Source organism: Eupeodes corollae, chromosome 2 (genome assembly GCF_945859685.1).
Source record: "Eupeodes corollae chromosome 2, idEupCoro1.1, whole genome shotgun sequence".
In the NCBI taxonomy this organism is placed as follows: Eukaryota; Metazoa; Arthropoda; class Insecta; order Diptera; family Syrphidae; genus Eupeodes; species Eupeodes corollae.
This window is the reverse complement of record NC_079148.1, coordinates 75,985,845-76,012,558: the sequence shown is the minus strand read 5'-3', so window position 1 is coordinate 76,012,558 and position 26,714 is coordinate 75,985,845. Positions and strand designations below refer to the sequence as shown.

The 26,714-nt window shown below is 34.1% G+C and overlaps 2 protein-coding genes across 4 annotated transcripts in view; one reads left to right on the top strand and one right to left on the bottom strand.

Annotated features, from left to right (window-relative positions):
- LOC129945056 (jerky protein homolog-like) overlaps positions 1–26,714 on the bottom strand; it is an 83,133-nt gene that overhangs the window by 38,069 nt on the left and 18,350 nt on the right. The window lies entirely within an intron of this gene.
- Positions 15,751–26,714, top strand: part of LOC129945205 (uncharacterized) — a 198,597-nt gene continuing 187,633 nt past the window's right edge. Inside the window, exon 1 of one of the 3 annotated variants that reach the window (XM_056054862.1) lies at positions 15,751–15,967. The gene's annotated coding sequence lies outside the window, so the exon portion shown is untranslated. The other 2 variants (XM_056054864.1, XM_056054863.1) reach the window with 2 other exon arrangements.

The following is a 26,714-nucleotide window of genomic DNA, read 5'->3' as shown; positions in this document are numbered from 1 at the left end:
TTTTTTTTTTTTAATTTCAATTGACAACTATTCATAGAAAAAACGAAAACCTACACAAGACTGATACGAAATGCTTTTCGACTCAAGTATTAGGAGAACAATGAAAGATGTTAACTTGTTTAACTTTAAGACAAATCAAGAGACGGGCACGAATAGGAAGTTTACAGTGTGGGTCATACCTCAGCCACTTATCTTAGCTTTTACTAGGTTTTAGTTATAGTATTTTATAGGAAGTTAAGAAGAGCTCCCACTAATGTATTATCTCTCACTTTCGGGTTTCGAAAAGTATGTAGATCCCTCTACTTTTCTACGTTATGCAGATATATTTAAATCCAAAAACATGCGCCCCAGTCTTATGCAATATCTTTAGTCAAAAATGGTAGCGCAACAGTCCCTAGAAACCTAGGGTCTTGTTTCTTACAACTTTCAACTATTAAACAAAAGCTTGAGCAAGCCTAAACTTTATTTGAATTGTAAAATTTTATTAGAATTAGAATTAGAATTAGAATTAGAATTAGAAACATTTTATTCATTCATTTTTTCATTTCCAACTTAAAACTAGTACAATAGCAAGTGTAAAAAAAAACAGGAATAAATAATAGCTATCATTCTTTAACTTGAAAGTTAGTATTGAATGATACATTGTGATTTAATTTTAATTTTACAATAATTAGAAACTGTTGTGGGGTGACAATCAGCAATACAATAATAAAACAATGGTTCAATGAGTTAAGTAAATCAATAAATATTTTAAAGATAGTATAACTGAATATAAAAAGAGTAGGTACATACATACATTCATAGGTAATAAGTAATTCATCATAAAATTCATTCTAAAATAACAACAAAATGGTACATTTTTTATGATTATAAAACTATGATACAGAATTTAATAATAGTTATCAATAGAATTTAAATCAATTGTAAAAAGCCAGTCTTTTAGTTTTTTTAAGAAATAGTTTAAGTTTTGAATTGTTCTGATAGACAAAGGTAATTTATTAAATGACTTTGGTGCTGCGGCAGTATAAAAGTTAGAGAAATGAGTCTTATGGGCAGTGGGTTCATTGACAAGGTGCATGTTGTTTATTCTTAGATTATATAACTGCGAGTTTCTACTAGGAATATTACCGCTTTGCTTGAAAAATTCTTTAAGTACTTTGAAAATATACAGATGTCTCAAAGGTAGAATCCGCAATTCCTTGTATAAAGGCCAACTTTCAGTATAACGATTTTTGTTGCAAATAATTCTAATAAGATGTTTTTGGGCAATCAATAACGGCCTAAAAGTATTTGCATAGGAACCACCCCAGCTAGATAACCCATATTGTAATTTAGAGTGCGCAAGACCATAATATATTGAAGTTAGAACCTTTTTAGAGCAGAATGGTTTTAAAAGATACATTTTTCGCGTTATGAGCAACAAATGATTCTTGATGTTGTAACTATGATCTTTCCAATTAAGGTTTGAATCAATTGTTACACCTAAATATTTAAAATTATTCACAGAATCAATTTTGAAACAAGAATTGGAACAGGAATATTTATGTTGGAAATTAGGTTTACCACAATTGTGAATTGGAAAGCTAAATTGCTAAAACTCGAAGCATGAAAAAATAAATTGTGATTACCAGATGTTTTAAAAGTCATGAATTTAGTTTTTTTCACTAATTATTAACTTATGGTTAGAAAACCAAGTCCTTAGAACTTCGAGATCTTCTTCAATTAGTAAAACACAATTAAAATCCGAATTAGACTGGTAGGTAAATGATATATCATCAGCAAATGCCGTCGAAAGGCCATTTAATCGAAGCTTAAAAATAGAGTTAATATATATTAGGAAGAATAAAGGGCCGAGTACAGATCCCTGTGGTACTCCATTTTTTAAAAAACGAGCTTCACTTTGTGTACCGTTGATAATAACTTTTTGAACTCTTCCCTTTAAGTATGATTTTAACCACTGAAAAATTACTCCCCTAAATCCTGCATTATACAACTTACCTAAAAGTAAATCGTGGTCAACCATATCAAAAGCTTTTGTCATATCAATAAAGAGAGCCATTGTAGGATTTATTGTTATTCAAACTGCCATAAAGCTGACTGCATAGCCTAAGAATTGCATCTTCGGTTGATTTTCCTGAACGAAATCCAAATTGATTTACACTAAAAAACTTATTTTTATTCAGTAAAGCAGTAATTCTATTAATCATAAGTTTTTCAAAAATTTTTGAAAAAGTAGGAAGAATAGAAATAGGTCTGTAGTTAACCATATTTTTCTTATCTCCCTTTTTAAAGAGGGGAATAACCTCAGCGCATTTAAATTATTCAGGAAAACAGTCCTGTTCAACACTTAAGTTAAATATGTAACTCAAAACATCTGAAACATAGAATGCAATTTTTTTAAGTACGTTACTAGATATTCCATCTGAAGTGCAAGAATTTTTATTTTTTAAAGTTAGAATTATTTTGTAGGTTTCAAAAGAGGTTATAGAATTAAACGCAAAGCTATTTGATTGTATGAATTCAGCATCTGGACAAAGTTGATTATAGCAATCACAATCATTACCGGTATTACTAGATGGCTTCAATAATTCAGATATTTCAGTAAAATATTCATTAAATTTATTTGATATACAGTTAACATCAGTTAGAGGAACATTATTAACTACAATAGTTTATATTACGTTTGGCTTTTTTGTTTTACCTAAAATGCTGTCAACAGCCTTCCATTCATCTTTTATATTGCCTTTTGATTTTTCAAATAAGTTACAATAATACTTTTCGCGAGTCAATTCAACATTTGTACTAACGGCTTTACAAAGTGTGAGGTAATACTTTTTTAGCTTTACATTATTTGGATGTTTTTTTAGCTTAATACTAATTGTGTTCTTTTTTTAATCTGCTTAAGGAGACTCTTATTCATCCAAGGCTTTAAAAATTTGTTTTTATTAGAATTTTGTATCGACACAGAAGTACATGACTCTATATGTTTTTGCAAGATTGTGATAAAAATAGCAAACGAAGTTGATGGGTCCGTTTCCGAATAAACCTGATCCCAAAATTCATGCTTCAAAATATTCCGCAGTAATATGTAATCGGTGGTATAATACTCTTTTCTTTGTGTTACTGAAGTAGAATTCCGATTATTTTGTAACTCATTAAATAAAATGATCGATTTATGATCAGTAATATTTAGGTCCAGAACACTTCCAAAAAATTTGGATTTATTGCTGACTTTAAAACGAGTAAAAATGTGGTCAATGTAAGTACTTGAAGATTTAGTTACTCGAGTTGGTTCATTAATAATTCCCTTTAGACCATTAGAAGCCATAAGAAACAAATAATTATCACTGTCTTTGTCGGATACGTTTAAGATATCAATGTTAATATCCCCAATCAAAATTAAATTACAAGTCTTATTTATGCAAAGAATTTGACTGAGTTCCTCTATAAACAAACTTTAACTAAACGCGTGCAATCTGTAGAAACATAACATTGTATAGTTTTCGTTTTGATAGCAAAACGACAACTTTACAACATCCGCGCTGCAAATGTTGATTTTGGAGAATTGGTGAACAAAATTTTCATCAATGTAAACTACGATACCACCTGACGAATAAGATTCATTGCAACAACTAAAAATCGCATAACCCGGTATATTATAAAGGCTTATTTCACGCTCATAAACCCAAATCTCTGTAAGAACTATTATAGCTGGCAATTTTTTAAATGACTTAATGTGAGATAGGAAATTAGAAAAATTGTTTTGTTGTATACAAAATCAATCATCTATAAAACTACTAAAAACTGGCACTTCACAAATACTTTGAACTGAATAAGGAATAGGATTAACAATACTCATATTTTATCAAAATCAGAAATATAATTAATTCTTACAGAATTGTCACCCTCACTCCTCCTCATAAAAATATTTCCATTCCATTCATAATATCTGACGTTTTCAAAGTTGACAATCTTTCAGAGAATTTCTTAAAGCCTTAATAGAATTTTTAGGACTTTAGGATTTTCGGAAACAGTAATCTGCACCACTGTATGAGATAGTGCCAAACCATTATTAATCATAAACAAGAAAACCAAACAGAAACAGAATTAAAAAGTTTGTTTGATGTATCAAATGAACGGACAGGGTGAAGTTATATATATTTGATTCTGCATATTTACCAAAGTATATACGTAGGCTATAGGTATACAAAAAAAACATAGTATTTACAGACTTTGTTGGATTTGGATATTCCCTTCATTTATAATTTGAATTTTTTTCTTTATTAATCATTTCTTTGTTTGGACATGGCGATGGCATACGAATACCTATTTTGACGAATGACAAGGTCAAGACCAAGATAATAGATTGGAAGAAATTATGTTATAACATTTTACTTATGTACAATTGTAGGTTGGGTAGGTAAGTAAAGTATACACAACAAAATTATTAAAGATGCAATAGCTATTTTATTTAAATAAAAAAGGGTTCAATGGCATTTCTATTGTTTTAATGGACTTATTGTGAAGTTGGTAAGGTTCCTACTTATATGTTTACCTTATGTGAGTGGAAATGTCAAGAGTCTTTAGCGTTAACTAATTAGGTAACAGGAAGCAATTATTCAAGTAGTTTTGACTCTTACTTTAGCCTAAAAGGGTATTTTGCTATTGAGAAACCCGATTCCATTGTGGTTGTCGTCGTCGTCGACACTAAGGTATAAGGTCTTCAGATTTGGGTAGGTTAGAAGTTACCTAAATGCTTAGCTTAAGATTTGAATTAAAAACTAGGCAGTTGTTTTCACAAATTTGAACTCTCAATTTTAGTAGATGAAACTCAAAAAGGTTTGCCATCTGCTCACTTTCATTTTTGTTGTAGGCAACGTTTTCGAAAATTAGGAATAGGAAGGAAGGTTAAATTATGTATTTAAAGAAAAGAGAAACCAATACAGAAATAGCTAGTTTAAAATGTTCATCAAAATAGGTACGTAAATATGAACAGTTGGGTATTTGTTAAAATTCGATGTCCAGAACTATAGATATTTCCTTCATTTAATAAAAGGCTGCAGGTATTTACATAGTAAGGCATGTTTTGTATCATCTTCAAACATTTGTATGCTCACATTTTGATTTTGTGCCTTCAAACCTAAAGCTTTTCGCCGCCGCCGGCTTAAAAATACATATGTACATATGAAGTCATAACTTGGGGTCTTATAGGTACACGCAAACGAGATGTTAACTTAAAAGTTCGAATGAAGAAAGACAAACTTTTGTATAACCATTGAACCTTTTTCAAAACTGTCCGCTTACCTGAAACCAGAGTTATCAGGTCTTGAACTAGAAATAGCCCAAAATCAAATCAAAAAAAGAACCTACACTGATAACTTCCCATCCCGTCTGTCAACTTTTCTAGCTTTAAAGTTTGTAGGTTTTCGTGTTGGGTTAAACAAGTTGTCAGTTGAATTATTCTTAAAAAATTTCAAATTACCAACAATATTTTTCATATAAAGAAATATTTTAGTTTGAAAATGTAGTTTTGTTAAAAAGATTTTTAGTCGAAAAGAATTTTTTTTACCAATTTTAGTATCATTTCTTAAATTTTCAAAAAATTTTATGAATGAAATTAATTTGAGAGATATCAAGAACACCATCAATTTTTACCAAATTTGGGTTCTATTTCTTTTCTATTTCTTTTCTATGAAATAACGGACTGTTGGATTTTTATAAAAAAAAAAAACTACTGAATATCGAAAACAATATTTTCTGTGAAATAAAAAGAGTTTGAAGACAATATTTTCAATTTTTAAAAAGCTAAGAGAGACGAAAGTAAATTTTTACCAAATTTTAGTATTGTTTTTTTTAGGTTTTTATTTTTAGATTTTTCACGAAATTTTACTGAATGGTAACAACAATTTTTTTTTAAAGATAAAAGTAGGTTAAAGCCAATATCTGAAATTTTTGAAAAGATATTTAAGTAGAAAACCAATTTTTACCATCTTTGAGAAATGTTTTATAAAAAAAAGTGCCAATTTGATTTTTCTCAAAATTTAACCAGATGTTAAAAACGTTGTTTTCCGTTTTCCGTTGCAAAACATTTTTTGAGATAAAATCAGTTTTTGTTCGTAAAATTTTTGAGGTGAAAAATATTTTTTTCAGTTTTGTTGATTTATAAAAAAGCGGTTATTTGGATTTTTTTCAAAAGTTTACTTGATTTTTAGGGTTAACGAACGAGAACGAACTCGTGGGTTCATCCTCAGACTCAGAGGATCAGAACAAAACCGTGGTGGAGGTTGATCTGCCTAATTGTAGTCAAAATGCTGCAGTTAGTACGAATTAATCTCCAACACTCCATAAAGGCCTCGGCTTCACTTCTTCTCCGTCTGGTAAAAAACGGGGAAGACATTGTCCTGATCCAAGAGCCATGGATTGTGGGATCCGTTGTTTGAGAACTCAGGACTCCTGGGTAATACACACTTTGTGTGACAGATAAAGGTGAACCTAGATCTTGCATTCTAGTGAAACGTAGCATTAATGTATTTTTACTCCATCATTTCAGTGACAAAGATACCACCGTAGCTAGGCTGGAAACAATCAAAGGAAGTTTGCAGAAAGGCAAAGGATCCGCCTAATTATTGGGAGCGATGCTAACGCTCATCATACTGTATGGGGCAGCAGGAATATCAACGATAGAGGTGAGTCTCTTTTTGATTATATTCTTGGTACTAACCTGATAGATATATCCAGTTCAATATAAATGAACTGAAAACTGACTGGGCTTCATACAGAACTCATTACAGAGTTTACTAGAACCTGGACTATCTAGTCCTTCCTCTAACGCTAATGAACTTGACAACAAAGTCAATGACCTTACCTCAGCTATGAACAGATCGCTAGAAATTGCTTGTCTACTTATACACATAAGAGGAAAGAATGCAGAAAACTTTTTAACCGGGCCAAAGCCGCAAGACTAGCCTCTCATTGGGACTCCTACAAAGAATCCCTAAGAATCTACAAGAAGAGCGATCTTCTTGGCGATCCTTCTGTGGCACGGTAGAAGAAACTTCTGAAGCCTCTAGGTTACGGAAAATTCTTTCAACCAATCCAGCTATGCCAAGCTGCAAAATGCAGACGGCTTCTGGTCCAATTCAAGTAATGAATAGCTGAACTTACTATTGGACACTCACTTTCCTGGTAGTTCTCTTACCGAAATTTGCAACAATTATATACGTTGAAGTTCAAAACAACAACATATCCACAAGATCTGATCACAAGGGATAAGCTTCAATGGGCTCTCAACAGCTTCAAAGGGCTCTCAACAGCGTCAAACTATTTAAATCTGCAGGACCAGATGGAATAATACCAGCCGAATTACAAAAGGCTTCTGACATAATTGCACCAATCCTTGAGGCAATTTTTACCAGCTGTCTTTACCTGGTCCATGTTCCCTTGGCATGGAGAGAAGTTAAAGTTGTTTTTATACCTTAAGCAGGTAAATGCTCCCAAGTCAATCCTAAAGATCTACGACCTATAAGTCTATCATCATTCCTTCTTCAGACCCTGGAAAGATTGATTGATATCCATTTAAGGGCAAGTATCGATACAAGGTTCTGTCTTCGTCTCAACATGCCTACTGTAAAGGTAAATCGGTGGAAACAGCGTTACACACTTTAGTACGCACCATCGAATATTCCCTCCATCATAAAGAGTTCACTATACAGGAAGTTCGCTTCGGGAGTTAATTCATTCAGTCTTGACTAGCAGAAACTCAAAACTGGGCAACTCTTCTGGTAGACGATTCGTTAGTAGAGGGACACCGGTGTTCTATCCCCTCTCCTCTGGAACCTAGTGGTGAATTAAATCCTAACTAGTCTGGATGCGGAGGGTTTCAGAGTGATAGCCTATGCGGACGACGTTGCTATAGCAGTTTCAGGAAAGCATCTTAATATCCTAAAAGAACTCTTACAAAATGCCTTGGACAGACTAATTTGCTGATCGGTGTGGACTGGGTGTTAACCCACACAAAACTGATCTGGTCTTATTTTCGAGGAGATACAAAATTCCATTTGTCAACCCTCCTTACATTAAAGGAATCCAATTAAAATTCTCAGACTATGCTAAATACCTAGGTCTTGTCTTAGACAAAAAACTAAATTGGAAACGCAACGTACAGGATAGAGTCAAAAAAGCTACTGAAGCTCTCTTTTCTTGCAGAAAAGCTATTGGTAATAAATGGGGTTTACAGCCCAGAATCACGCATTGGCTATACACATCGGTAATCAGACCGATTTTAACGTATGGTGTGGCAGTAAGGTGAACTGCCTTAGAGAAAGGTATAAACAGGGATAAGTTAAATAAAGTCCAACGTTCAGCCTGCCTATGTATAAACGGATCGCTTCGCACGACCCCGTCTGCGGCACTGGACACCTTGCTCTACCTTACACCTCTTGACATATTTAGCAAACAAATAGCTGCAAGCTCTTTGCAGTGGACTTACAACAAAATTGGCGACTCCGTAATTCTAAGGTACTTAGAATCAATTCCAAAGCACACAGACTACACCATCCCCCAACTGCAATTCGACAAACTTCCAGATTTCTATACCTCCCAGATCTTTTTGGGAGGATAGAACATTCTTGGAGGCTGAGTCAATCCACAGATGGGTCAAAAACCAAAGAAGGGGTTGGTGGAGGTGTGTACTCTGAACGACTGAAATTGAGTCTCTCATACCGCCTTCCCAATCATTGTAGAGTTTTCCAGGCGGAACTTTTGGCGATAAAAGAAGTCTTGTCCTGGGTTAAGGGAAACGTGGTATCAACATCTGCTATCGGTATCTTCTCAAATAGTCAGGCGGATATCAAATCTCTGGGCTCAGTCTCTACAATCTCTATAACAATCCATAACTGTCGATCATCGCTAATAGCCATCAACAGTATAATATTCACCTTTGCTGGGTGCCGGGTCATAGAGACATTCCAGGTCACTCGCCAGGAACGGTACAGTGCAACCCACCCTACCACGTTTGGCAAATGCTGGCATACCAATCGCTACTTGTAAACTGTTGGTAATGCAAGACGCTGTGAGGAGGGCAGGCACCAGGTGGAACATCACCACGAGTCAAGTTACAAAAAACATCTGGCCAACACTGGATTTAAAACGTTCAAGCTGCGTGCTCTCTTTAAGCATATCGCATATAAGCTCGATAATAGGACACTGTCTAAAAGGAAAGAACGCCTCGAGACTAGACGTATTCTCAAATGACTTTTGCAGAAGCTGTATGGACGAGGAAGAGGACGAAACAGTTCTTCATCTTCTCTGCACATGCCCTGTTCTGCCTCGAAAACGCAATTACCTAGGAGAATTCTTCTTTAACGATCTAAACGATCTAAATCATATCGGTATAATCAGCCTCTAGCGTTTCGTAAGGGACTCAAACTGGTTCCATTGAGCTTAGGAGGAAGCCTCAAGATTCATATGGTATCACAATAGGCCATTAAACTGGCCTAAGTGTGTTCGATTCCATCATGGACAACCACAAATTTTCATGCAATGGTACTAAATCTGGTTTTCGACTTAAAATCTCTTTAACGGATTTTAAAATCAAACTAGGTATTTGATCAAATGCAAATACTTTCTTACTTACTTAAGGTGGCGCTACAGTCCAGTGTGAACTAGGGCCTCACCCAACAAACTTCTCCATCTAGCTCGGTCACTATCTAGATTTCTCCAGTTTCGCGCTCCAAGTTAAGTGAGGCCACTTTCCACTTGTGCCCGCCACCTGATCCGTGTTCTCTCTTCTGCGCTATCCCGTGGGTGTGGATTCGAAGACTTTCCGGGCCGGAGCAATGGTTTCAATGCGCTCTACGTGACCCAGCCATCTTAGTCGTTGGACTTTTACCGTTCTGGCTGAGTCTACGTCGCTGTACAGCCCGTACAGCTCGTCGTTCCATCTTCTCCTCCACTTCCCTTTAATGCATACGGGACCGGGGATCACACGAAGAACTTTTCTCTCGAAACGACCCAAACTGCTTTCACCCGCTTTTGTCATAGTCCATGCTTCAGCACCGTATAGCAGGACGGGAATGATAAGGGTCTTATATAGCAACACTTTGGTCTTTCGGGAGAAGACTTTACCACTCAATTGATTTCTTAGCCCGAAGAAACTGCGGTTATTAAGAGTTATTCTGCGTTTGATCTCAGCGCTGGTGTAGTTTTCTGCGTTTACAGCGGAGCCTAAGTAGACGAAGTCCTTGACTACCTTAGAGTTAGGTCTGTCGATTGTGACATTTTGACCAAGGCGTCGGTGTTGTATGTCCTTTCTTGACGACAGCATGTACTTTTTTTTGCCCTCATTAACCGTTAAACCCATTTATGCCGCCTCTGCCTCAATACTCACAAAAGCCCCATTGACATCACGCTGAGTTCTTCCGATTATGTCAATGTCATCAGCATATGGCAGTAATTGGACAGACTTTTGAAAGAATGTGCCTCTAGTGTTGACGTATGAGCTCTGCACTATTCTTTCAAGCACGATGTTAAAAAAATCACATGACAGCGCATCACCTTGTGTAAACCCTGTATATGCTGTCATATGCAACCTTGAAATTGACGAAAAGATTGTGGGTGTCGATTTGGGGTTTTAGGTTTTTTTCCAGGATCTGCCGTAATGTGAATATTTGATCAACTGTGGACTTTCCTGGTCTAAAACCACACTGATAAGGACCTATCAGGTTGTTGACGATGGGTTTAAGACGTTCACATATTACGGAAGAGAAGATTTTATAGGCGATGTTAAGTAGACTGATTCCTCTATAGTTGGTGCAGTTTAGAAGGTCTCCTTTTTTCAGGATCGAGCAAACAATACCATATCTTACAGATAAGTTGGTGCATGCTGCTAACCAACTTATCTCCAGCTGCTTTGCTCTGCATTCAAGCCATCCAGCGGCTTTATTAGACTTTAGCTTAGATATGGCAATCTTTATTTCGTCTAAGTCGGGAGGACGGGATTGTTGGCTTTCGTCGTCTATGTTGAATGGATCATCCTGCCTGACAGCGGAATTCAGTTCGTCGTCGCCGTTATACAGTCTGCAGAGTGGTCCTTCCATATCCTCAGTTTATCCTGTGAATTTCGTTTCACCTGTTCATAAAACTTTCGAACTTCATTCCTGCTTAACCTTTCAACATCTTCGACCGCAAGCTTCTCAAGCTCTCTCTTTTTCCTTCTGAGAAGTCGGCGTTCCTCTCGCCTCTTCTGCTCATAGAGCTCATGAGTGGCTCTCGTCCTTTTATGCAGCGCCGCTTTGCATGCCTCTTGTTTGGCTGCATTTGCCTGCCGACATTCCTCATCAATCCAAGGGTTCCTTGTTGGTGGCTGTTTGAAACCAAGCACATCAGAGGCGGCTTCTCTGATTGTATCTTGGCAATGTTGCCACTGATTTTCGCTACATTATGTTGGCTGCAGAGAACTTCGAGATAGGTTACTCGTAACTCGGTCGGAAAAGGATTAGGCGATCTCTGGCGATTGTAGCCGTTCGACATTGCACCTTCTCCCAGCACCTCCCTGTTTTGCATTGGGTCTGGAAATCTGAAGTGCTACCTTGGATACACCGAGTTAGTGGTCCGAGTCGATGTAAGCTCCTCGGAAAGATCGCAATATGGCCAATCTGGTTGACGGTAGATTGATCTGGAGAAGTCCAAGTTCCTTTGTGGATGTTGAGGTGTGGAAATCGCGTATTGGCTACCATGGCGTACCTATACCTCAAGACTATAAACGCAAATATTGTTGGTAATTTTGAGCTAATTTTGTAGAAACATTGTCAGCATTGACACAGTATAAAAAATCTATTAAATTTCCCAAAAAAAAACAAGTGTGGCAATACTGAAACAAAAAACAGATAGGAAATGTAAAAATCAACCATTTGTTCGTGCTTTCTGTGTGGAAAACTGATCTTTGAAAATTAATTTAGAATAGAAATACCTACCTACACAAATGTTTCCTCGCTCTACAATTCCCATAGTTTTTTTTTTATTTGCACCAATCCATCAAATAAAATCGTTCTGCGGTGAAGAAAAGTTGAGCCAAGAAATCTTTAAGGTTCTAGAAAATTGAAAAATCATGAAATTTTGGAATACCAAGCAGACATGAGTATGTTCCTACCTAAGCCCAAATCAATGTGGTTACATCCCAGGTTACTACCTAGGCATACCAACCTATGGACCAATGTAGGTAGGTATATAGTTAATATCCTGCCTACTTATCTACCTCTGTCCATAACCTAACCTTAGTTCCTATGTACCTAAATAGTTAGGTACCTACCTACTTAGGTAGTTATCTACCTATCTACCAAGGTGGCCAAGTCAAAGTATCAAATAAGAGTAGGTACCTTAACTATATAACCCAATTCTTTAAAATTTGCAATTTTAAATGACGACGTCATTCGAATTCGATCACTGCACCATAGGTACTCACTACCACTATACCTACCACTTTACGCTACCCACCTAACCTACCTGCAACAAAAACAACAACAACAATACAACACAAAACTAAACGGTGATTTTTTAAGAGCTTGAGAACTTTAAAAAAAAAGAAAAACGCATAAAATTTGTAAAATCTCATCGATTCTTTATTTACTTTTACATTGACATTTACTTTTTGAAGATAATTTCATTTAAATGTTGACCGCGGCTGCGTCTTAGGTGGTCCATTCGGAAAGTCCAATTTTGGGTAACTTTTTCGAGCATTTCGGCCGGAATAGCCCGAATTTCTTCGGAAATGTTGTCTTCCAAAGCTGGAATAGTTGCTGGCTTATTTTTGTAGACTTTAGACTTGACGTAGCCCCACAAAAAATAGTCTAAAGGCGTCAAATCACATGATCTTGGTGGCCAACTTACCGGTCCATTCCTTGAGATGAATTGTTCTCCGAAGTTTTCCCTCAAAATGGCCATAGAATCGCGAGCTGTGTGGCATGTAGCGCCATCTTGTTGAAACCACATGTCAACCAAGTTCAGTTCTTCCATTTTTGGCAACAAAAAGTTTGTTAGCATTGAACGATAGCGATCGTCATTCACCGTAACGTTGCGTCCAACAGCATCTTTGAAAAAATACGGTCCAATGATTCCACCAGCGTACAAACCACACCAAACAGTGCATTTTTCGGGATGCATGGGCAGTTCTTGAACGGCTTCTGGTTGCTCTTCACTCCAAATGCGGCAATTTTGCTTATTTACGTAGCCATTCAACCAGAAATGAGCCTCATCGCTGAACAAAATTTGTCCATAAAAAAGCGGATTTTCTGCCAACTTTTCTAGGGCCCATTCACTGAAAATTAGACGTTGTGGCAGATCGTTCGGCTTCAGTTCTTGCACGAGCTGTATTTTATGCGGTTTTACACCAAGATCTTTCATTTCACGGTCTTCAGCACTCTCAGAAACAGACGCAATATTCTCTTTTGTACGCACTGTACGCATTCGTGTGGTTGGTTTAATGTCCAATAAAGTAAACTGAGTGCGAAACTTGGTCACAATCGCATTAATTGTTTGCTCACTTGGTCGATTATGTAGACGACCATAAATCGGACCTAAAGCGCGAAACACATTTCGAACCGAACACTGATTTTGGTAATAAAATTCAATGATTTGCAAGCGTTGCTCGTTAGTAAGTCTATTCATGATGAAATGTCAAAGCATACTGAGCATCTTTCTCTTTGACACCATGTCTGAAATCCCGCGTGATCTGTCAAATACTAATGCATGAAAATCCTAACCTCAAAAAAATCACCCTTTTTCAAACTTGCACAATTCAGTCTACCTACCTACGTAACTTAAATATGTACGTAGGTATGTACATAGCCATACATATTTACCTATGTATCTTTAATTATTTCTCTACATTGCTTCCCATTTTCCTAACATAAAATGCAAACATCAATGTTCTTATTTTTGTTTTCTTTTTTTTTTTATTATACATGTTCTACACATATAGCTAATGTAGTACAACTATATTTGTATGTATTGTAAATCATATAAATCATTAAAAGCATGGTTTTCTTCTTCTTCACAAATAATCTAAAAACCAAAAATATACATACATACTTTCGTACATACCTATCTACCTACCAACCAACCTACCTTCTCTTTTCCCTTTTGTGAATTATGTACATATCTATGTATATATGTATGGATGTTTAATATAAATATCTGTATGTACGAACGTTGGTAACTTGAAATAAACTCTGGTGGAGTGAAGTGCACGCAATCTTCTCCTATGTACATCCTCATCTTCAATACCATACATACCTACATACATACATCCCTATAACAAATTTTTCTCAACACAACTGTTACTATATAAAAGAAGAAGAAAACAAAATTATAAGACTTGAAATAAATAAATAAAAAAAAGTTATAATTTTCACGCACACTAAATCCAAAAGATATAAAAATAATAATAAAAAAAAGAAACCGAACGAGAGAGAATGGCAAAACAGACCGCCGCCGCCCGTTTACCAACCCCCTTCAACATTTCAAACAACCAGAGCCAGAACCAGAGCCACAGCCGCACAGCAAAAAAGAAAAAAAAAAAAACAAAAAAAAAGCCAAAGAAAATAAAGTTTCATTATGCGCCATTTTTGTACTCTTTCTCTTTTTTATATTACATTTTCATAGCCCTGTCTCACTTCTTCAAACTTGATTCAAATTATTCTTCTTTTTGTTGTTCTTTTTTTCTTGTGTGTGTTATTTCTGTTTCTGTTTCAATACTTTATTTTAACCGATTCCATCTGTCCGCCTCATGTTGGTGTTTTATATTAATTCTTCATTCTTTTCTTTGCCTTAAATTTTTGTTGGCAAAAATAAAAATATATGAACTTTGTTGGGTCATTTATAAATACAAATAAAAAATCAATTTGTGTATGAAAGGATGGATGGATGTAGACGGGGGGTAACATTATGATTTGAATTACGAAGTTAGATTCTTCTAAATATGTAGATACATACATATAAGAAAATATATTAAAAAATATATTTTGCAAGCTTTTTATTTTCTTTTCTTTTCACTCATTCATTGCCCATCTCCTCCTGTCAATTTAATTCTTTCGTGCATGTTTATATTTTCTTGCTACTAGCTGCTAAAATTGCCTTTGCCAGTCCAGTTCTTTGTTCTTTCACCACATTTCTTTCTTCTGGATTTATAAATTCTAGGCTATGTTTATGTGTGTATGCAGTTTGTGATGTGGTGTGGAGATGGAAGAAAGAATAAATTTGCTTTTTTACCACACTAAACGGGATATACGGGTTATTTTGGTTCTCAACTCAACTTGTCCAACCAATTTCCCCTCCATGATGAGAGGAGCTACACCAACATAAAATTGTCAATAGCTTCCATGTTGCCAAATTTATTTGAATTCCATTTATTTTTATATTCGCATTCACATAGTCTCATGTGACATTTGTGACAAACCACAGTAAATCTAAAACACCCTATGCAAAGATATTGATACTATTAGCAGACAAAACAGTAATAAATTGATTAAATAAATGGAACTTATTCCACGCAAAACAAACCAGATATCAGAGATGTAGATGATGTGAAATCTGACAACATGTCGTGGTGAATTTGTTCTGGTGAATTTTACACCAGTTCACTCACATCATTCTAAATTTGTTGTTCGATGCTCGTACATGTATGAACTATACTGTGGGTGTGTGTAGTTTTGCTTCGATGTGTGTATTGAAGCCGCGTGTAGAGAGTATTATCGTCTCAGTGTGTGTTGTGTCGTGTCGTCGTCGTAGTCGAAACCACCAAAGACGTCAGCACCAGGGCAACCAATACCATATACACGTACTCCATCTATGGTGAATTTTCGTTAAAATAAATTTTTAGCAAGATATAGATTCTCTTCGGCCGTGCGTTTTGTAATCCGGGTGAAAAAAATTCAATTTTTTGCGTTTAAATGTTTAAATTTATTGCGAAAAGGTAACTTAATATATGCAATAGAATGTCGTCGATAATCCACTGCAAAAATTCGTTAATTATTTCAATTAAATCACATGAAAATTGACCAAAACCGTTCTCGATAGTCTTTTTTTTTGTGCTTCTTCTTCTATTTTTTTTCTTCTTAATTATCGTCTCGTACTGTGTGTCCTTCCTTTCGATATGAGGAATTATTTATAATGTCCCCGAAAGTAATCTGTGATTCTTAACAATCGTTTTCTTTTTTTTCTAAAATTTTTGTAAAGCTAAAAAGATATCTTTAATATTTAGTTTATCCTCTCCTAAACTATTATTTGTTGGTTTAAAAATAATAATTGCTTTCATTTTAAAGGCAAAAGTTAAAGCCCTGCACTACTAAAAGGTAAAACGCAGAAAGATGGTTAAAGTTAGAAAAAAGGGTGTTTTCTCGTGTTGAAAGTGTGTGGTGTATTCGAAGATGTATGTGCATGGAAAAATCGGGCTTTTTCCTCATTTGCAATGTGTTTTGTGTGGAAAAAAGAAAGAAAAATGAAGAAAAGTGCGTTTTTTTTTTTAAGTTAAATATCAAAAATAAGTAAAGTGCTTTAATTTTACATCAAAGCTCGTTTTATTAAAAAAAAAATCCTTTTTCGGTGTGCGAAAAAGCAGTAGAGGAATTTTCTTTTCTGGATGTTTTTTTTTTCTTATTTCGTAAGCAGAGAAAAAATAATCGATTTTTCTAATATCTTTTTTTTTTCTGTAAAATCAAGTGATCAGGGGGAGTTTTGCTTCAACAAAAAGAATTCTGGATATTAAATTGCTGAGAATAAAAGGAGTTCGTTTTATTTGTATTTATATTTATGTCGTAAATTTTGAAATACAAAATCGATAATTTTATCCTTTGAGTGCGACCTCACCTTAAATTACATAAAAAGTGCATTTTCCCTTCACCGAAATGATGAAACTTTGTCAATCGATAATTTGAAGTTTATAAATTTTACGTTTTTTTCTTTTTTAAACATATTTTAATGTGAATTTTCATTTAAAAAAAAAAAAGGAAAAAAAGCTAACATCTTTTTATTCCCTAGATAATAATTTTATTTGGGTGAGGTCACGATTCTTTTTTCGGGTTTTCTAATTCTTCATTACGTATTTTTCTGTTTCTTCTGCGATGTCGAAGATGAAAAACTATGAAATTTTTCAAAACCAACAAGAAAAAATTGGATACCAAAAACTTGGAATAATTTTATTTTTTTTTTAATTGGTAAGTACAAAATGTGTAATTTTGAATTTTTTATTTTCAATTAAATAGAACATTGTGCCTATAAATTAAAAAAGGTGTGACTTTTTTTTGTTGGACTTTTGTGTTCGTTTTTTTTTTCTGCTACCTACCTACAGTCGAAGTGGTGGGTCGAACTTGTGTTACATAAGGGTTGGGGAATATCGATTTTCCTTGGGGTGTGCTTTATAAAGAAGACTGTATACGACAGTGAGTTGTGAAATTATCGATTTGGGAGAATTTATTAATTTTTAAAACTTTATAGGTGCCAGGGATTCATCATAAATATATTTTTGAATTGATAGGGTGGGTGGTGTTATGATTTATTTATTTAAGTTTTAAGTGTTTTTTTTTTTGTAATGGAAAATAGAAACTCTGATTTGATTTGTCGGTTTTATTTCGGAAGAAGAGTGAGTGATGAATTTTTTGACATAGTTTTTAAATGTTAAGGGTCAGTTAAAACTTAAATAATATCATCTGTCCTATTTTTTTTAAAGATAGGCTTATATTCTAGAAATTTAAAAGGGCTTACAAAAACGGGGGTTTAACTTCGAAACTGAGTACCTACAACTTAAAGGCTCATTTAAAATCTACCAACAACTCGTTTTTTTCGGTTAAATTCATTGTTCATGAATACCTGCCTGCATAAAATTTAAATTTAATAATATAGGTATATAAGAAAAACAACTTTATGATGCAATACATTATCTATAAATATTAATATGAATTTTAATATCTTCGCTGGATATTTGACTATTTTTTTTTTACAAGTTGTTACCAAATGTCAACATTTTCAGTCAAGATCGAAGCTTATAGTCCTGATTGCAAAAAATCTAAGTTTTGTGTTCAATGTAAAAGCAAATTTTAAAACTGTTTCGAAACTTGAATACGCATTCATCCTTATTTTTATTATATTTGTTCTAAAATTTAAGTGACGTTTAACTGACCCTGTAGTTATATCCTTACAAAATATGGGACCTATATAGTGTTCCCTTAATAATATAAAGTTAATGTGAGCTATTTCAAGTTATTAGTCAGTGTTGGGATCAATAATGCTTAGAGTTGTCCATAAAAAGTTCTCCCAGAGTTATTTGTGTCATGACAAGTACTTTTCTATTTACCCCTTTGTATTGGATATACAACTGTGGGTCCGAATTATTCCCAATATTATTCTATTTTAGGTATGGTTGCGAGCTGTTACTAGAACCTTGCTCTTCACGATTTGCAGAGCCACCAAATTTATTTATTATTCCAAGATTTAATAATTTTCATACATTTCTAACTTTTGAAAACCTTTTGTTCTTTTCAGCTTGTGATATATTTTTGGATAAACTTATTTTTTTTTTAAATAGATACACTGATTAAAAATAATTAAATTAAATGCAAAGCTATTCTTGATTTCAAAATTATTTTAATATCTGGTAGCCTGGCCCTTAGCTTTAGTTACAGTGTGAAATTTTTTAGATATTGAGTCTTATAATCGGCGGCATCTTTCAATTGAAATATTGTACCACTCCTGAGTTCAGCTTTATTTTTTGTTAACGTTTCCCAACCGCGCATTTTTAATCACCTCCAAAATGTTCTATTGGATTTAAGTTAGATGATTGGTATGGCCCCTCCAATACTCAGATTTGGATGGGTGCTTAGGGTCGTTGTCCTGCTGTAGAACACATTTGAGAGACATGTTCTCGTCCGCATAGGGCTTCATCATATCCTTCATGATATTCACCTTCATATTTTGAAATGTAGTGGTCCAATGCCACACCAAGAAATTTAACCCCCAAGTATGATTCTGCCGCCACCAGTCTTGACCGTTTTCTGGATGTATATTTGGGATCTAGTTCTTTCAAAGGAACCCATCTAACGGTTTGTCTGGCATCACTTACAAACAAATTTACCTTTGTTTCGTCCATCCACAAAACATTCCTCCACTTTTTGCCCACTCCAATCAAAATGATCGAAGATGAATTTAAAACGCGTTGTTATATTTTGTTTTTCTTAGAAAGGGCGATCTAAGCAAGTTAGCTTAAACAAGTCTTCTACGAACAGTTCTGGAAGTTATTGGAAGCTGTAGTTTGTTTTTTATTTCCCTTGAAGATTTGTAACGATTTTTTTTAAGGCGCAAATGATCTTTCAGTCTTCTCTTGGGATTGTTTTGCTTTGTTTTCTCAGCTGTTTTTTGGCTCAGTGGTCAAATTGCCTTTGCAATCAACTTGAGAGATCTGTTCATTGCTCTGTGAATTTCCCTTGAAGATTTTTCTTCACATCGTAGAACTAAAATTACAGCTTTCTCTTCTACTTCCTAAAGTGAAGTTATTCTTTTATAAAAGTAAACAAAAATATTAATGTGTTTCTATTTTAATGTCCACCAAAAACACAGTCTTGCCTAAGGAACGATTCATCTTCCAAAAATCAACAAGCTAAACAAAAATTAAACCCATGTTATTTTACATAAGATAGTCTAACTTTTTTTTGGATAAAGGTTAAAATTACTTCTAATGCTAATGCTCTAATGCATGCTGTTGTTTAAATTTGGTTTTACTCTTAGCGACTGTCTCTGTATCTATTTTAATGTCCATATCTGTAGGTAAAAAACTTCAGTAATAGGCTCATGCCAAACAGTGTCAAAGCAATTCATGGAGTTCCACAGGTATCCATTTTGGGTCCACTTTTTAATGTTCGTATGACATCACGTGAATTAATTAAGATATGCAGCCCTATCACAAATTCCATCGTTAAAATTCCCCGTACGGAAAGCTTCGCCCCGATCTACGACAAATTGCATTCACAAAATCCTAGTGGATTCAAAACAAGTATTTCCGCATTGAACGCTTTCATTTTGATTTTCGAAATCAGCTGTTTTATGTCAAAATGAAATTAAACAAATTAACATAAACTTGATCATATTTCTAACAAAATGGATTCATTGGCCTTTGTAATTATTGCCATCACTAAAGAAGCTACATTAAGAAAGAAAAAACTAAAAGTTCAAAGAAAAATTCTCAGATGCTTGTAATCCATTTCAAAGTCTAATTTGAATACCTACCTTACAGATTACAAAGAAATTTTCGTCTAAATAAAGCAGCATTAAGTATGTTTTGGATCTGTTGAAACAGGAGTATGACACTGGGGTTTTCTCTTCTTCAATATCCCTGATTTGTCGGCTCGCAGTTGTCCTAAGATTCTTGGGAGAAGGTGGATATCATAGCTCATAGAGCCTTTCATATTGTGCCTTGGTTGTCGTTTTTGCCCTTTAAAATCAAACAATTATTTATAAAACAATAGAATTTGTAAAATTACTTACATTTTTTCTTAAAATAAACGTTTTCTTTAAGCGTCCGACACAAATTATTTAACGGGGAAAAAGTTGTTTTCATTCCATTCTATTCGAATTCCGTGATGCCAATTTATACGAACTTCGAAAATCGTAAATGCTTTTTTCACTCCGAATCTACTGCGATTTAATTTGTGATACTTCAATCGGGAAACGTAGCATATTTTTGATTACGATCAAATTTGTGATAGGGCTGATGATAACATAAGAAAATGTTCCTAGAAAAATCCAATCAGTATTTTTTATATAAGAAACACAAACTAAAATTGGTAAACATTGGTTTGCGACTAAAACTTTCGAGAAACAGATATTGAACTCCAACTCATTTTATTATATTAAAAATATTATTGCAAACTTTTAGTTAATTTTTTAGAAACATTCAATTGATACAATTTTATTAACACGAAAACCCTACGAAAACAACGAATAAGTGATAACTAATAATTTTCAACTCTCGACTCTCTGAAGAACAAAGAAAGATATTGACTTAAAACTTTTGTCATCTCACACAAAATGTTATGAATATTTTGTTGGACTTTTAGAAAAATCGATAGATGGACACAGATTTTAAGTTTTGGTTATTTTTTATTTGGGAAGTACACGACAAGAAAATGTTTTTTTTTTCATCTATCTACGACAAATTCACGATAATTAATTGAATACTCAGGTTTTCAATTTAAGTTTATTTTGACAGTTGTTGGGGGGTGGTAGTGCTAACTTGACTGTCAAGTTCACTACCAGGGGTTATTAAAAAAAACGAGCAGGACAGTTTTTGTCTTTCATGAGAAAATCACGACAATGAATCCCCTTATTAGTTTCCCAAAAATTTAAAGTGTTAATGCTGTCTTTACGGGAATAAATTAAATATGCGTTTTAACAAAATTTTCATAAAGGAATTTTTTTAAACAATTATACTTTAACGTCTACTAATAACTTGGGCAATAATTAAATTTACCCTTTTTCTTAAACATTTCGAATCTTTAAAGAAACACTACTGTTGCCCATGTTCTACATTTTACTTATTGTGAATACCTTCCACAATTCGTTATTGTGAATTGGATTTTCGAACATGCAAATGGATGTTCTGTATTTCGGTTTGTTCCATTTTTTGAACGCATTCAAATCACATTTTTTATTTCTGCGAATTGATCTTTGATAGCTTCCTTCTGCTAGGAATCGGAGGGTTGCAGCAATTTTTTGAATTGAAGGAATAGATGGGTTTTATTTCCCTTAGAAAATATAAAAAAAGCGTTTTTACTTAATCTAAAATAAAAATGAAAGCTTAAAAGAGGAAATCAAGAATTTACTTTATTTATCAGAACAATTCTACATAATTTTCACACACTTACATTGTGTCAGGTAAATCCAAAATATTTGATTTGTCTCGCAAAATTGGTCTTCATTTTTTTTCTCTTGAATTCTGCTTCCTTTTTTCACTTAAAATTGCCAATAATATTGCATCCATCTTCAAAACAGCAAACATTTTACTTCAGAAACAAAATAAAAATGGTTCTGACAGTTCACAGCAATTTCGAAGTTTTCGAAATCGTTTGAATTAAAGCCTAGTACATACTTCATCGTGAAGTGAACGTTCGCCAGTGGAGAAAGTGAACTTTTGACATTGCTCACTGGTACACACTTGTGAGTACACGTTGTGAACATGAACAAACCAAATGTCAAAGCTTCACCAACAGTTCCCGTACATTTTGCACGTGAATTGCCCGTGAACGAAAACTCTCCACTTTGTTCTCCACTCAGCTTCACGAGCAAGTTCACGGGTGAACCAAAAACTGAAATTTGTATAGGTTCACGAGACGGTTCACAAGTATGTACTAGGCTTTATAAGAACATGCAATTTCATTTCACGTGAAATTGAAAGGTGATTTCAATTTACTTTCTATCGGAATTCGAAACATGGGCGTGTAAGTAGATTTGAAACCCGTTTGCCAATTTTTTCGACCATGATAATTTCCCAAAGCATTGAAATTTTCTTCAGTTGAAAACTTTAAAACTGCTTTCCTATCTACAGACTTCTCCTTTTTTCCTTAAAACTTACATCTGTTAAATACCAATGCCTATGGTTTTGTCCAAAGATTTAGATTTATCATTTCCTCAGTCTTTCATTTAATCTTTAAAGCAAATAATATGATTCTCAGATCACATTTCGTGCCTTCATACATACATTTTCTTTTAATTAAATTTCCACCCTATGCTAGAAAGTACAAAGAACCCCTCCCTTTTTTTTGGTTATTCCTTTAATTTATTGCACTTTAATTATCTGTTTCTCTGTTTCTTGGAAAGTTATTGTTTTTGTTCTTATCTCTCTAGCAGATTCCTTATCAGCTTGAAATACATTTTATTTGCAAAAAAAAAGAGAGATATTTTTAGATTGTAGACACATTACTTATAAAATAAACGAGAAATGCAATGACGTAACACAAAATAATAAAATTTATAAAATAAAAATGTTTAAACAAAAATATTGTTCGTTTGTTTTTTTTTTTTTGCATGGTATCACGCTTGAACTCCACACTTTTCGTGATCATGGATTATCGTCTCGGTAGAAGCAGTACAAACAAAATATGGGGCATAGAATGTCAGGAAATTTTTAGTACCTACATACATAGTTACCTACCTACCTACATATGTATATGAAAACAAAATATTCCTAAGTTCGTGTTTAATTAATCATTTTGTTGTAAGCACGTTTAGATTGTTTTTATTTAATTTTTTTCTAACGTTTGTATGTACACATAAAATGCTATTTTTTTGTAGGTTTGTGTGGGTTTTCTTTTTTTTGAATAGATTTGTTTTGACTTTTGTGAAGGGCATCGAATTAATGATTTAATTTATAACAAAATTATGACTACCCAAATCATTGTTTACTTGTAAAAAATAATCATGGTCAATGTGTGACCTGATAAGAATTTGTAAGCATTTAATGTTTACATAAGTTGAATAAATTAAGTATTGAAAGTTCGTAAACCTGACTATTTTTATCAAGAAGTAGGAATATTTAATAAAAATTATATGTTGACTAAAAATAAATGAGGTGGTGCAACAGTCTCTTAAGAAGTAGAGCCTAGTAAATTACAACTCTCAACCATTCCCGTGTGCGAGTAATGCTGTCAGAGATAGAAGGGACCTACAGTTTAATGCTGAATCCGAATGGCTTATTTGTGAAAGCACTTTTTCTTGACAAGAATTACTTTTGGGGGGTTTGTCAATTGCTCGCAAGTGTCAATACCCGTGATAAAAAACGTAGGTTAGGTTAGGTTGAGGGGCTGATAGTTGAAGTCTTTACCGTCACACTTAGATCAATACAGATCCATTGTGATACCCGTGAGTATTGCTACTCAAGCTAATAAGAAAAACCTATGTGTTCAGTTAGTCAAGCCATTTCGAGGCTTTGACGAAAAAAAAACGTTAGATGACACAGACAGTGTTTGGAACCAGGACCTCTGGCATGAGAGTTACACGCACTAACCATCACGCCACGTTACTACATGTTGACTAGTGACTAGCATGCACCCAAATTAGTAAGCACAAAGAGTTACTCCTTGTTTCTTGATCTTACAGCAAAATGATACTTATGATCTTACAGCAAAATGATACTTATATATGTATAGGAATAAGCACAGTATCAAAATTGTTAATTGTTTAAATTTTGAAAATATATCAATATCGGTTACAGATGTATGGAATTTTTTCATCGTTTAACTTAAACGCCAAGAATATAATCACTTCGGCTAGTTTTGACCCCATGAAAGTAAATTTACTTAAAAAAATATGGAGGGGACCTACAGTTTATATATCGAATCCGAACGGCTAATTTGAGAAAGCATTTTTTCATGACAAGAGTTACTCTTGGAGAATTTGTAAATTCCTCCCAAGAGCGCAGTACCCATGAAGGCTTTAGATGGCATAGGCAGGGATCGAACCCAAGGCCTCTGGCATGACAGTCCAACGCACTAAACATACTGCCACGGGTACTGCCGTGAAATAAAGCTAAGTGAAATAATTGGTTTTATCTCACTTTTATAAAAACTTTGCATGCCCTCAACCTCGCACCTACCCCAAATCCTATATTGTTCATAGGCAGAGTGGTTGCATGCCTCATCGTAATAATAAGTTAGTGTTATTTCTCAAAATAGTTTGGCCTTATTTTACTTTTCTAAAGTGCAAAAAACAAATTTTAAAAATTGGTCTTATTTTACTTAAATGCGAAATAATTGTAAGATCATTGTGAGACATATGAGTGTAATTGTAAAACCTTCCGTGGTTTTCCAAAAAAAAGTCAAATCAGCCTCAAACAATGTATCCGTAATACTGAGCATTTCTGGAAGTGTAATTTACTCTTAAGCTAAATTTTGGACGTACTGTCAAGTATAGAAATTCTTGTTTTAACAGCTCTTGAAGAATGTGGAATGCTTTATCCATCTCTTTCTTCCTCTCCCATTTTGATAATCAACATTTTAAAAGCAATGTATCTCCTCTTAAATCCCGTCCTATTTTCCAAAGCTCACACTGTGTTGAAACTTTTAAACATGTGAAGGGTGTTAATAGCTCTTTCAGTACCCTTTTAATTATACAACAAAAATTCCACGTTCACAATTTTTCGGACTATCCAAATTGGATATAAGACTCGAAAATTATTTTTAAGCCCATCGAAATTATCTTGTACATTATGTCAAAAAACGTAATGGTTTTTGGCATTGGATCGTAATGAAATACACGTTTCAAGGCCATTACGCTCGTTACTCAAGCTAAACAAGGACCAACAGGAGTGTTGAATATATTGACTTTTACTTCTCTATCATGTTCATAGTGAAAGATAGAGAGAGCAATAGTAAACGCTATTCACATGAGCAAGACCAACGAATAAACGAATATTCGTCGATTTTGACATTTCTCTCACATGAGAGTTTTTAATTCGTCGCGAATTAATGAACAAGAAAGATTATTTTAGGTTAAGTACGCACCATTAATAAAGTTTGACAGTTCGTATCAACTAAAATCTTTTTCGCGACGAATAAATTTGTTTTCTTAAATTTATTAATATTTGATATTGAAAAGTAAAAGTATGCTTCATAAATAAAATAGAAACTATATTTTTATCGTTTTGTTGAAAATTTGTGTGGAAATATGTCTTCAAACGTATAAAAACTCACATTTTGTAACTAATTTATCGTTCGTTCCTCGAGCTCATGTGAATACTGCCTAAGAGAGGATATAAACGAATTATCACATTACCCAATTACAACCCTGAATGGTGCTACGACTGATATAGGGCTTAGTGATTTAAAACTCTCAACAATTCCTTTGCGCGAGTAATTTCAGGAATTAAGAGAATCTTTACCTTTTTTGTTGAATCCGGACCTTAAATATGAGAAGGTTTTTTTTCATGTTAAGAGTTACTTTTTTAAAATGTATGTATTCATCACAAGAGGTAGTATCCCTACAAAAAAAAGTTGTATGTTGCACTAGCTGGCATCAACTTGAATATATAAAGTGTTTTCCTATAAGGTCCTGAAAAGTTCCCAAACCAGGAACGTTCCTCACTTTAATTCTATCATCGGCTTAAAACTTGAGTCTGCTTGGTCTTTTATTAGTGAAACCTAGATCCGTAGCCACGATACGACATAATGTTGTCTGAGCGATATTCCCAATTCTTGAGAACACCGTGAAATTTATTGATTCGGATCGTTTGCTTTGGAAGCTTGAATGGCAGTGAAATTTTTTATGACACTTTGACCAACAGATTGTCTCACTGACACGGCAACACCTACTCCAAATTTCGGTAGAATTTGTTTATAATTTGCAGACTTTGCTTGTTCGTGTACTTCTACAGCTTACAATATTTTGTTTCACTGTTAAAGTCTCATTTTCATTGTCGAAAGTCTATAAAAACAAAAGCTTTATAAAAATGCCATTACAGAACAAGAACTTGACTTTCTGTTTTTGGATCTTGATCTTGTAGGTATTTCTAACGGGACTGATGATGACGCAGTTCAGAACATATATTTTCTTGAAGATAGGACAGGGTCTACAAAATTGAGATTGGTTGAATAATTACTGGGATTTTTTTAATTTTGCAGCTCAGCTTTACGTTGTTACTTGACTATTTATTTTGTATTGTGCTTTCTTAAATAGAGAGA